Source organism: Dioscorea cayenensis, chromosome 19 (assembly GCF_009730915.1).
Source record: "Dioscorea cayenensis subsp. rotundata cultivar TDr96_F1 chromosome 19, TDr96_F1_v2_PseudoChromosome.rev07_lg8_w22 25.fasta, whole genome shotgun sequence".
Classification (NCBI taxonomy): domain Eukaryota; kingdom Viridiplantae; phylum Streptophyta; class Magnoliopsida; order Dioscoreales; family Dioscoreaceae; genus Dioscorea; species Dioscorea cayenensis.
The window spans coordinates 1,762,143-1,774,294 of record NC_052489.1 but is presented as its reverse complement, the minus strand read 5'-3'; the positions used below and the strand labels follow the sequence as shown (position 1 = coordinate 1,774,294).

Sequence of the window (12,152 nt, the reverse complement as noted above, 5' to 3'; positions counted from 1 at the left end):
TATGCAATGCATTTGCCACTAGTATCCAAATCTACCCAATTTAATATGCAATGCATCTGCCCCTACTACAAAAAAAGAGTTTGCATCTAATTTTCTATTAGGACCATTAAATATAGAAATGGGATGTAAGTTGTCTGCCTACTTTACTAGACTAATTTTATTTCCCATTAAAAATCTTGTTGAGTTTGCTAAGCAGAACATGGAGTTGATAATTGCAAAACCTAGTTAATATAAACAATTTAATCATTTCAGATCAAACTTAACAAAGATTTTTTTATAAACATTCAGATATATATATACCTTCCAATTGTATGTCCCTGGCCGGTTATGTGCCTTAGCAAACCATTGACAACATCAGCAACTCTTGAAGTTTCAAAGATGGCCTACAATCAGAAAAAAATTAAGGGATTAACATATATAGATTAACATTCTAAAAAATTAAAAGAAAAAAAGATTGGCATGTTGACTTATATACAAAACTGACATAATATATATTTTCTTATTCCTTAAAACCATCCCAAAATCTCATCCAAAACAGAACTCAAACTCAAATTAAAGCCCCACTAGAGGAAAGGGAGAAAGACTATATATAAGGGAATCTGATCTCAAATTGCAAACTGAATACCCAAATTCTAGTACAAAGCAAGGGTTACCACCAATTAGTGAAAGATAAACATATTAAGACATACGAACCGCAAAGAAATGAAAATTACCCAAACTATCAAGAAAATATAGAAATTGATGGGAACCAGATTTCAAACCCAGCAAATGAGGTTTGAAGGGTTTTCTTTGATCGAAGAATACCTAATGGCATGATCGGGGAGCACGGCTGGCGAGAAAAAGAATGATCGGCGAGCAAATCCTCACGGATCTAAACGTCTACTGCGAGGACGACGATCGGGGAGCAAGGCCTGCGAGTAAGAGGAAGAGAGCAATCGATCAAGTTAGAGAAAGACGATCGGGGACCAATGCTCTCTTGGCTGCAACCACAGAGAAAGAGAGCGATCAATAAAGTTAGAGAGACAAACGCCCACATAGCTAGAGAAAGAAAAAGATAAAATATATTTTGTAAGTATTTAGGAAATAAAAGATCCCGGCGTTGATAAATAAAAACGCCACCAGGGTAAAATATTTTCTTTTATATTTACTGAGAAAAACGAACTTTGCCAGCGTTTACTACATAAATGCCGTACAAATAACACAACTTCCCGGCGTTTATATTATAAAACGCCACTATTTAAAAAATCTCGTGCCATATATGGTTTTGTTGGCCCGCGAATCAACCTGCCCGGTGTTTTAGTATAAAAACACCGCACAATGTACTATAATGCCGGCGTTTTTTAAAAAACGCCGCTATAAAAGTGCCACGAAAGCACTAATTTGGTGTAGTGTCTTCTTATTTTAATAAATTTGTAGTTTATCTACTTTATTAAAAAAAAAAAAAATTGGACTTAGAGTGAGGTCAATAATAATAGCAGCATCAAAATAACATCAAATTTAAATGAATTTGTGCTTGCTTTTATCATCTATCTCATGTATCAATATAAGAATGTTCTACACCCATCTTCAATCTATTTCATGTAAAACCATCTGACACCCATTCTTTGTTTTAGAGAACAAATTTTGGTGAGAATTATAAACATTCATAATTTTAAAATTTAAAATCTTTGTCAAAAAAAATTTTACATTGAAAAATTATAGATTTTAAAAATTTTAAATTGAAAATTTTGGTGATAAAACATGCCAAATATTTTAAAAAAAATTTAAGAGAAAAAAAAAACACAAACCATTGGTAAAAGAAAACGAGTTTAATAAAAAAAAAATATACAAGGTTTTATAATTATGGTCCCGATAAATTAACAGGTAGTTTAGTCTTTGAATTCATTTTATTTTAAATTTAATTTAAAATTTATTGTTATCATTAATTATTGTGTATAATTTAAAAATGATTTATATTTCAAAATGGAGGGTGTACATACTCCTAGTACACAAAGATTTTCTAACTTAAATACACCACCATAAATCTCACACTAATGATACAAATATATATGTATATATATATATACTGGATGCATGGGCATGCATGCAAGCGATGCAACTCTAAGCATCCTTGCGAAACTTAATTTCAAAACCTCCACCTGTCCTCTCCTCAACACTGTATGGCATGTAAGTCCCAAGGATCTTATCCCATGAGATGAAGAATGGTTGAGAGAAGTTATGTCTGTGACCCTTGAGTTGGTGGTGAGTGTCATGAAAAGCACAATTATTAAAGAACAAAGCTTGGAGGGATTCAAGGGATATATAGCCCAGAGTGCAAGTCCAAAAGATTTGATTGTTGCAAAAGAAAAGAAGAAGATGCTGGTTCTGGTGGTCATGCCAGAGATTAAGAAGGCCAAAGCACCACCAATAATGTCCATTAGTAGGGATTCTATAGGATGCCCATAGAGAGCTCCATACACGTAGGGTACTATCTGAGCATGGTGTGCTGCATGGATGTGCCTGTATAAGAACCTGTTTACGTGAATGAATCTGTGAACAAAGTACTGCCACGTGTCTATGACTATCATGGCAATTATCCATTGCACTGCCACCACCGTTAGGGAAGGCTGTTGTTCCTTTGCTGCTAATCCTTCGTTACCCCTAACCTGCACGTGCACGCACATAAATATGTTTACAAATACAATGTTTTTTAAAATCACACTAGACCTTAAACCAGAGGAGGGAAGGATTCATGGTTTAAACAATGTTCTGAAATCATGGATTTGGGAAGGCTACTCGGTCACAGGTCAATGGTTGACTAGGTTTGAATATGTAGGGTTCAACTAGTCATCAATAATATACATACATAATTTTAATTAAATATAAATATATAATATGTACATTATAAATGGCTAAAAATATGAAAAATAATAAGATAAAATATAACAAACAAATAATTTTTTTTATAATTTATAAATATTAATAAATAGCAGTAACTTTAATAGACCATGTGATTTTTTAATATTATATAACAAACAAATCAGCATAATGATTAGCATAGATATGGATAAGATAAAGAATATATAAGCATATATTTGATGACTTTATAAAAAAATTGTAAATATAAATTTAATACTGGTTCCTATTAACTGGATTCGGTTCTTAAAAGTTGATAGTATTAATTAATATTAAATTTGATTATATATATATATATATATATATGAATATTTACGCTTTTATAAATTTGAGAATTCATTGGAACATTATTTTTTATTTTTGAAAATTTGAAAAGTACAAAATTTAATTATAATATATGTATATATAAACATGGTTCTTTTTAGGGGTCGTTTGGTTCGTGGTAATGATATATTACCACGTAATGAGATTACCATAATATGAGTGAGAATGTTATATGATTGGGAATATTGCGGTAATTTAATATGGAACTCTTATTACCGGGAATAGTTCATTACCGTGTTGTCATGGTAATCAATTTGTTAAAATATAAAAAGTTATAAGATTACCATAGTAATCCAAGATAGACACCAAATTTGGTGGTAATAGGATTACCACTTTCTTGGTAATATTTATAAGTTGGTAATGTGATATTACCATCCACATTACCACCGGTGCAATACTAAACGTGGTAATATTTTCAGATTACCACGTAACACGTGGTAATCTTTCTACATTACCGCGAACCAAACGGCCCTAAGGTTTGAACTCAAAACCCTTTTTTTTTTTTAATATATAAAGTACTCGAATGAATTAAGCCATAAAAAATTACCAATTTAATTGACCAAAAATAAATAAATATTGTTTGTAAACCTGGTTTTTTTATAAAACCCCACTTGATTTTCTAGGTAAGGTCTTATTGAACTAAGTCCAATTGATAGAGTCAAACCGGGTTTCAGAATACTAGGTTTAACATGTTTAACGTATCCAACCATGCACAAACCAGTATAACTATATTGATACGAAAAACCATAAATAATTATTTTCAAAATTATTAAAATAAAATTTAAAATAAAAATAATGTTTCTATAACTCAGCTTTAGTTATTATGAAAGTTTTTACTTCTTTTATAAGTTGAAAAATATCAAATCTCCAAAAGTGTTATTTTAGATATATATAAGTTGAAAAATATCAAATCTCCAAAAGTGTTATTTTAGATATATATATATATATATATATATATCTAAAATAACACTTTTGGAGATTTGATATTTTTCAACTTATATATATATAAGCCACACAACAACAAAAATCTATTCATCATGCGCATGTGTCAAGATTATAAATGATGGCAAAAGAGATTATAAATGAAAATTATAAGTCTGTTATATAATACCTTTGCGGCCATGTAGTGAACTGCTATTTGAATGACATGTTGGATTAAGACTCCTTTAATCACTGCTCTTTTGGATACAGTGTTGTTCTTCTCTTCATCACCTTTTGGGTGTAAACGGTACTGTGTGAGATATGTTCCTAATAACCCGTATATATATCCCAGCGAACACCCAGTGCACCACTGCCGGAATGATTGCGCTCAACATCTCTTCAGAAATCTCCATTTATATATTTCTGTTGATCAAGCTCTCTGCAAATAAGAATAAGTATGTCAACTCAAACAACTGTGATGATTAAAATCATGTTGCTAGTTTAAGAACTACACTATTGCGTACAAACCTCTTTATTTTTCCAAAGATAACAAGAGACTGATCAAAAAGTGTAGATGAGAAATGTGATATTAAAGCTGCGCTTTTATAGTATTATTGGATTTAGAAGGCAGACATATACACGCACATGTAAAGCAAGTTGAATATTCAACGGATGAATGATTCAAGACGACGTTGCAAATGGTCTTTGCCGGCTAATTAATTAGTTATTAGTAAAGGATAAATTGAGTACTCTTAAATTGAAAGTCTTTCTTGAGTAGGATAGGTTGCGCTTGAGAACTTTGACCTTTTGCTCCTTTATGATGACAGTTATTATAAAGACTTGCATGAACTTTGAATTTTTTATTTCACATTGACGAATCTAATTAGGCATACTTTGATTTTTATTAAGATTCATTTATTTATTTATTTATTTATTTTTGAATGATCATCATCGTGACATTTAAGGCTTATGTACTCCAATTATATACATATATTGGCGAAGCACCTTGCGTTGCTTCCTTGTAAATGTTTATTTTTTTATTTTTAAAGGAGTTCATCTCTTCTGGTTCTGGAACCAGAAAATACACTAGTTTCAGCCTATTATATTCTGACACATGTCCCATATGATGTTATTATATTTTTTCTATTGTAATTGGGGACACGTGTCAAATTTTAATAGGCTGGAACCAGGGTATTCCCTGGTTCCAGAACCAGGGGAGATGAGTTCTTTTTAAAGCAGGCGACAAATGTTCTTCACTTAAAGATTTGTTAAAAGACGTAGATACAGAAATGCACTAAATACGGTGATTTATAAACTTTTTAGAGACTTATTAATTAGATCAGGTACCACATACAAGAGGCAACCTCTACATATATACACACCTAAAAAATTTACAAGAAATATATGGAACTAATGAGTACTCTTAGAGGCAATTAAAGACATGTAGCTACAGTGACAATTAAATTTACCACTAAATCCTTGTACCATAATTCTCATAGAGGTAATTAAAGACATGTAGCTACAGTGGCAGATTTTTCCACTGTTATATGACTTTATTGTGATGGATAAATTTGTTGTTGTAGATGCTGATGGGTGCTTGAATGAATATATTTGATTATTATTCTTTATAGCAATTTGCATGTAATTGTTGAATATATGATTGAATTTGGTACTTAATTTGCTTCTATATATGTCATATTCAAGCTAGAATGATAACATATAGAGAAAGAGGAATACCTTTGAGGTGATTTGAGCCAAATTTAGAAGAAACACAGAGTTTTCAGAGTCACTTACGGTCAGGCTTACGAGTGCTATTACGGGCGAGTACTATAGCAAAACACTATTATGGAAACTATTATGGGAGTAACTCCCAACCCAAGAAGATTACGGGCACTGTTACGACCATAAGCATTGGACCGCAAGGCTTCTTACTACCGTAAGAACCCCCAATTTATGAGTAATAAAAGCCCAGAAACTAGCGTTTTTGCGAGATCTTCTCTACTCTTCAATTGGCCGCCCTTTGGGCGACAATTTGGGGAGCTTCCATTGCATATCTAATCTGAAGGAAGAAAGCAAGAGGGGGAGATTAGATGAAGGGAAGTGTTTAATAACCGGACAAGTCGATGAACCGGTTTGCCAACCGGTTCGTGGTTCAACCGGTCTAACCAGTTCGATCGGCGGTTTAAGAACTTCTCTTTTTTTATTTATTTTAAAATAAATAACCTTTCAAAAAAAATTCATAAAATTATTAAAATAACCAGAAAATTCAGAAAAAAAAAATGGGGAAAATAAAATTTATTAAAAATCAAACTTTTCTTCATTGATTTTTAATGAAAAAATTAGAGAAGATACAGAATCAAGGATTTAAAATTTTAAATCCTTGCCTTGGATGTTGGTTTTGATTAAAAAACCAACTATTAAATTCTTGCTGCAAGCTGTAGTGATGATCTCAATGAGTACAGGAAGCCCTTTCTCAGCCTCGCATAGCCATCTTCGGTTGAGCAGAAAGTGTCCAATAGCATACAAAGGGATGAAAGGATTTGCAAAGCAACTGCAACCCGACCCGAAGGACTCCAGAAGGAGATGAAGGGATGATGGGCAAGATCCGGCCGAGGCCGTCTGATCGAAAAGGAAGACATCCTGGTTTGCGGGTTGACCGGCGCAGAGATTTTGGAGGAGTCAAAGGTGGGGATGCAAGAGAGGAAAGGAGGGGGAGAGGCAGCGGATGGTTACGTCTAGGGTTTCGGTGATGGCGAGCTGGCCACGGCCCTTGAGGGTGTGTTTGACGATGGGCAACCTTCGATGAAGGATGAACCAACGATCATGAGAGTGTGTGTTGTGTTTAACTAGTCTAAGACTTTAAACCTAAATGAAATCAGTGAATTATTTTTTAACCGGTCGGTGCGATCGAACCGGTTCACCGGTTCCCGGTCCAAAACCAGTTCAAAACCACTTCAATCAAGATCCGGTTCAAGTTATATAAATGAACCGGACTGGCGGCCGGTTATCGGTTGAACTGATCGGTCTAATCCGGTTTTAAAATCATTGGATAAAGGTTCAAAGCTTTAAGGGAGCCGTTCATGGAGAGATCTCTGCGGTGATATCAGAGAATCTTCGAAGAACTTCATCCATCGAAGGAGATTGCAAGCTTTGAGGGAGTTTTATAATTCTTTTCATGTATTTTATCTCATTTGGATTGGACTATTTCTTGAATAGTGTATAACAGAAATGTATTTTATATCACTTTGTACACTCATTCGACATGTATTAAAATCGTATTGTGGAATTCGATACTAAATTTAGTGTGTTTCACAATCTCAAGATTAGGGCAGCATTTCAAGATGAGAGAGAGCCAAAAGAAGCATTTCAGGCCTTTAATGATGAAGTTGGAGCTCTCTCGGTATGATTTGAACAAGGACAAGGAAAACTGGATGGCTTAAGGACAGCTTAAAGCCAACCTTACGGCCGTAAGTCAATTTCTGAGGACCTTGCGAGCATTCTTAAGCCCGTAAGAGGAATTCAGAGCTAATTCAGAGGACCTTATAGGAAAAACTTACGCTAGTAAGCCAGAGAGGTTTACGACTAAAACTTACGCCTGTAAAGGGGTTCGTAAGAAGCAGAACAAGTGAATCTTACGGTCCATCATTTACGGCCGTATATTGGACCTTAACACAAACAGAAGACCTTACGAACGTGACTTATGGCCGCAAGTGTTATCATAAGGCTCGCTACCATCTTTTGTAGCTCCCTTACGCCCACGTCCTTACGTTAGTAAGCAGCCAGTAAGTAGTCAGGTATAAATAAAACTTATGAGGATTTTTAAGGGATTAAACACTTTTCTTTTGGGCATTTTTCGGAGGCGAAGATAGTTAAGATAAGAAACGAATCTCCAGCACTTAAGGGGTGATTTCAAGGGGATTCGGATCAACATTCAAGGTGATTGAAGATCGTAGCCGTCAAGTTCGCTCAGCTTGGAGGCATGCATAGATGCTTTCCTAGGGCTTCTCCGTTGATCCTTCATCCGCATGATTGAGAAGGCGGTTTTCATGGCTTTTATATTTCCTCCTATTATTTATATCTTGGATGCTTGCCCTCTATTAATGGAGGGCTAATTTGTAGATGTTTGGGTATAGTTGAACTCTTGGATTTATACTTTTGGCATTGGTTGTTAAATTTTTAATGCTTTAATTGTTTTTTTTTTTTAATTGTAATCATTTCTATTCATTACAACAAAATTGATAATTAGTGACATATTTAATTTTGACATATTGGTTTTTCGTCACAAAAAGAATACATAACGTAACGAAATCATTATTTAGTCACTCATTTGTCTTGTTTGAGAATTTTATGTGACGATACTTTAAATTGTCACAAGATATTGTTACAAAAAGTTTAGCTCCAAATGCACTTGTATTTTTAGTGACGGCTTAAATATTAAGTGACAAATATAGTACATCATTAATAAAATATTTCTTTTGTGACAAATTTTAAAATATCTTTTTTAAAACTAAATTCTATATAATGTCACAAATATTAACATATATTATCAATATAACGATTTGGATTTTTTTCATGTATCCTGATTTATTTTTATGATACATAGGTTTGTCACCAAAATATAAGTAATAATGACATTATATTATTGTCACAAATAAATAACATATTAAGTGATAACATTGGATAATGTCACTATTTGTTACTAAAGTTAATGACATTAATCATCTCTCACTAATAAATTTTTTGGTAGTCAAATTCTAAATGTTATTCAAAGATAAAAAAATATTAAATGACATAACATTCTTTCATGCTTTACTATTAATATCGGATAAAAATATAACAAAGTTATTTATATAAACTGACATAGATATGAGTAAAGATGTAGCTAAAACTTTTTTAGGTGCGTCACGTAAAACGTCAAAAGGGCAAACAACACTTTTCTTTTATAAATATTTTTATAAAATATAATTTTCGATATCATACATAACTATTTATCGAAGGTAGAAAGCAAATAATAGACTTCTCCAAATATTTTTCTAAAGACATATTTTTATACTATATAAATAATTTTTGCAAGCAAAAAAAAAAACTCGAGAAAGCAAAACAATATATTTTTTTTGCAAAAGAATATAAATTTTTTATGCTATATAAACCAATTTAATACCAAATGGTAAGGGGACAAAAAAAAAAAGATTTTCACAAATATTTTTTCTTAAAAAATATAATTTTTTTTAAACTATATATATCATTTTTTAAACTATACATATTGGTTTACATTTTCAAAAAAAAAATAATTGTGCGGAGGGTGTTGTAGCATCCGCATATTAGTTTTATTTCATTTGATTTATTTTAAATTATTTATTTTTAATTTGATTTCAAATAACTATCTTTATCTCTTTTTGAATTTTTTTAATTTTAAAAATTTTATTTGACATATTTAATATTATTACTCTTATACATATTACTATCAATAAATTAAAGGGAAAATTGCTTGCATACCCCTGCAAAGCCATGAAATTGCTTAAATACCCCCATAAAAATATTATTTGCTTGCATATCCCCATAAAACTAACTTTTTTACTTATATATCCATGCCATTAGTTACCATTACCCACCGTTAAGGTTAATGAAATTAACCATAGTTCCAACTTGACCCAACTTAACAAAATTACACAATTATCCTTAACATCATCTGACATAAGCCATCTAAAAAAAATTCTCAAACTTCTCAACCACTCAGCCGCCATTTTTTGAGGTCCCTTCTCACCAATCCCTTCAAGCCACGTCATCTCATTCGTCAGCTCTTTCAAATCGGCGTCAGAGACATCTATGCTATCCATGGAGGTTTTAACATAACCCTACTGAAACATATCAAACCTGCTACACCCGACGCCGTGGCATCTACGCATGCGCCATTACTTTCACCACTAGAGGTCTCAACGTGATCAACGCCATCGCCGGAACTTATTCGGAGAACCTCCCAATCGTGTTCATGGTCGACGGGCCAAACACCAACGACTACTGTACTAATTGGATCCTCCACCACACTATTGGATTAGTGGATTTTTATTTTAGTTGATGTTAAAAAAGTTGGTGTTGGATGTAATTTGTTTTAAAGAATTTTATGGGAAACTTGTTTGCTCAAAAAATTTGATGTCCTTTAGAGAACTTGATGGTAAAAAACTTGATATTTGATGGATGTTCAAAAAAAATTATTGGACTTCTTTCTTATAAATTTCATGTGATTATATTTTCATTAGGTGTATGAAATTATTTGTTATATATTGTTATATATCATAATTTTTACCAATTTTTAGGTTGTGTTTGTAAAGGGCATGTGATAATGTAAAAAAATTTTAGAGATGTTTGTAAAAACTTTCAAAAATATGAATTTATTCAAAAATTCATGACTTTTAATAATTTTTAAAAATAATTAAAGCATATATAAAAAAAGTTACATTGGTTATCTATAATTTAAATAATTTAAAGTCTATAAAATATAATAACAAAATTTGATGGGTATATTAACAAACCCATAATGGTTATTTGTTGAATGAAATGAGTAATATCTACAAAATAAGAAAAAAATTTAGAGGTTATATAAGCAAACCCATTTTGGTAATTTACCCTTATTCCATCCATTTATTTAACACCATTAAGGGCCCGTTTGGTGGACATGATAGGATATGGATGGATATGATATGAGGACTGGATAGGAGTAGGAAAGGATATGGGTATGATAAGCTCATATCCTATTTTATGTTTGGTGCACACCAGATAAGCCATTGGACATCATTTATTATCCTATTTTACATTTGAAGTGGACCAGATAATGACAGGATATATTATTAATGATATGTAAATAGACAAAATTATCCTTTATAATATAATTATATATTATTTTTCAAAATAGACTTTTTTTTTAAACATAATTTTCTTAATGATTTACTTATCGGTATCTTTACGAGTTTCTATTAAATTATTAAAAAAACCTATAATGCTCACCAATATATAGATCATAATATCACCAACTTGTAAAAATTATACTCCATACCTATTTACTAGAAAAAAAAAACCAAAAATCCATAAATATAGCAAATTAAATACATCACATCAAAATCAATTAAAAAAAATCATCCGATTAGAAAAACTAAGATATGATAACAAACGATATTTAGATAAAAAAAATAATCTGTTCAAGCACAAGATCGACGGAGAAACTCTTCAACCACTTCGGATGCGAAAAAACCCTACTTAGTGAAATTAGCGTCATATTTAGTTGTTGATAAGCTTTTTGTTCCAAGCATCAAATGATGGAAAAAAGGCATATAATCAAACCCTAGATGAGTTTAATAAACCATAAATAGGGTAAAAAAGTAAGTTTAAAATTTTATCATATCCTACCTGTTTTTATCCTGACTCCCCCCACAGGAATTAATATCATGTCCCCGGTAGGATAAATTGGGTCAATAGGATAATATTATCATGTCCTATTGGCACACCAAACAAAAGAAAATAATAGGATATGATAATCTATCATATCCTATGGCCTTTATCATGTCTACCAAACGGGCTCTAAGAGTCAACTTAACCTTAGGGGCATATAAGCAAATATAATTGATTTATAGGGGTATACAAGCAAATATCATTTTTTTAGGGTATTTAAGCAAATTCATGATTTTACAGGGGTATGCAAGTAAAAATTCCTAAATTAAATTATAAGAGCAAATCTTACCATCAACGAGTTAGATAATAATTTTTTTTTTGAAGTTAAGAAACTAATATATATATATATATAATTTATTTATTTGATAAGGGCTAAATTGTGAAAGGATTTTAGATTACTGAAGTAATTTTCTATAGATATTAAAGATTTTTTTATAGCTATAGTAATGATTTAATATTCAAGTTTTATTGGTTTAAATTTGTTAATAATTCTTTTGAAAAATTATTATAAATTTTATTTAAAATGAGATTTTATAAAAATATTTCAGTTTTTTAATTAAATTTTAACG

At 31.5% G+C, this 12,152-nt stretch overlaps 1 pseudogene; it reads right to left on the bottom strand.

Moving 5' to 3' along the window:
* Positions 1 to 2,078: 2,078 nt before the first annotated feature.
* LOC120250710 lies at positions 2,079 to 4,540 on the bottom strand (annotated as a pseudogene).
* Positions 4,541 to 12,152: the final 7,612 nt, after the last annotated feature.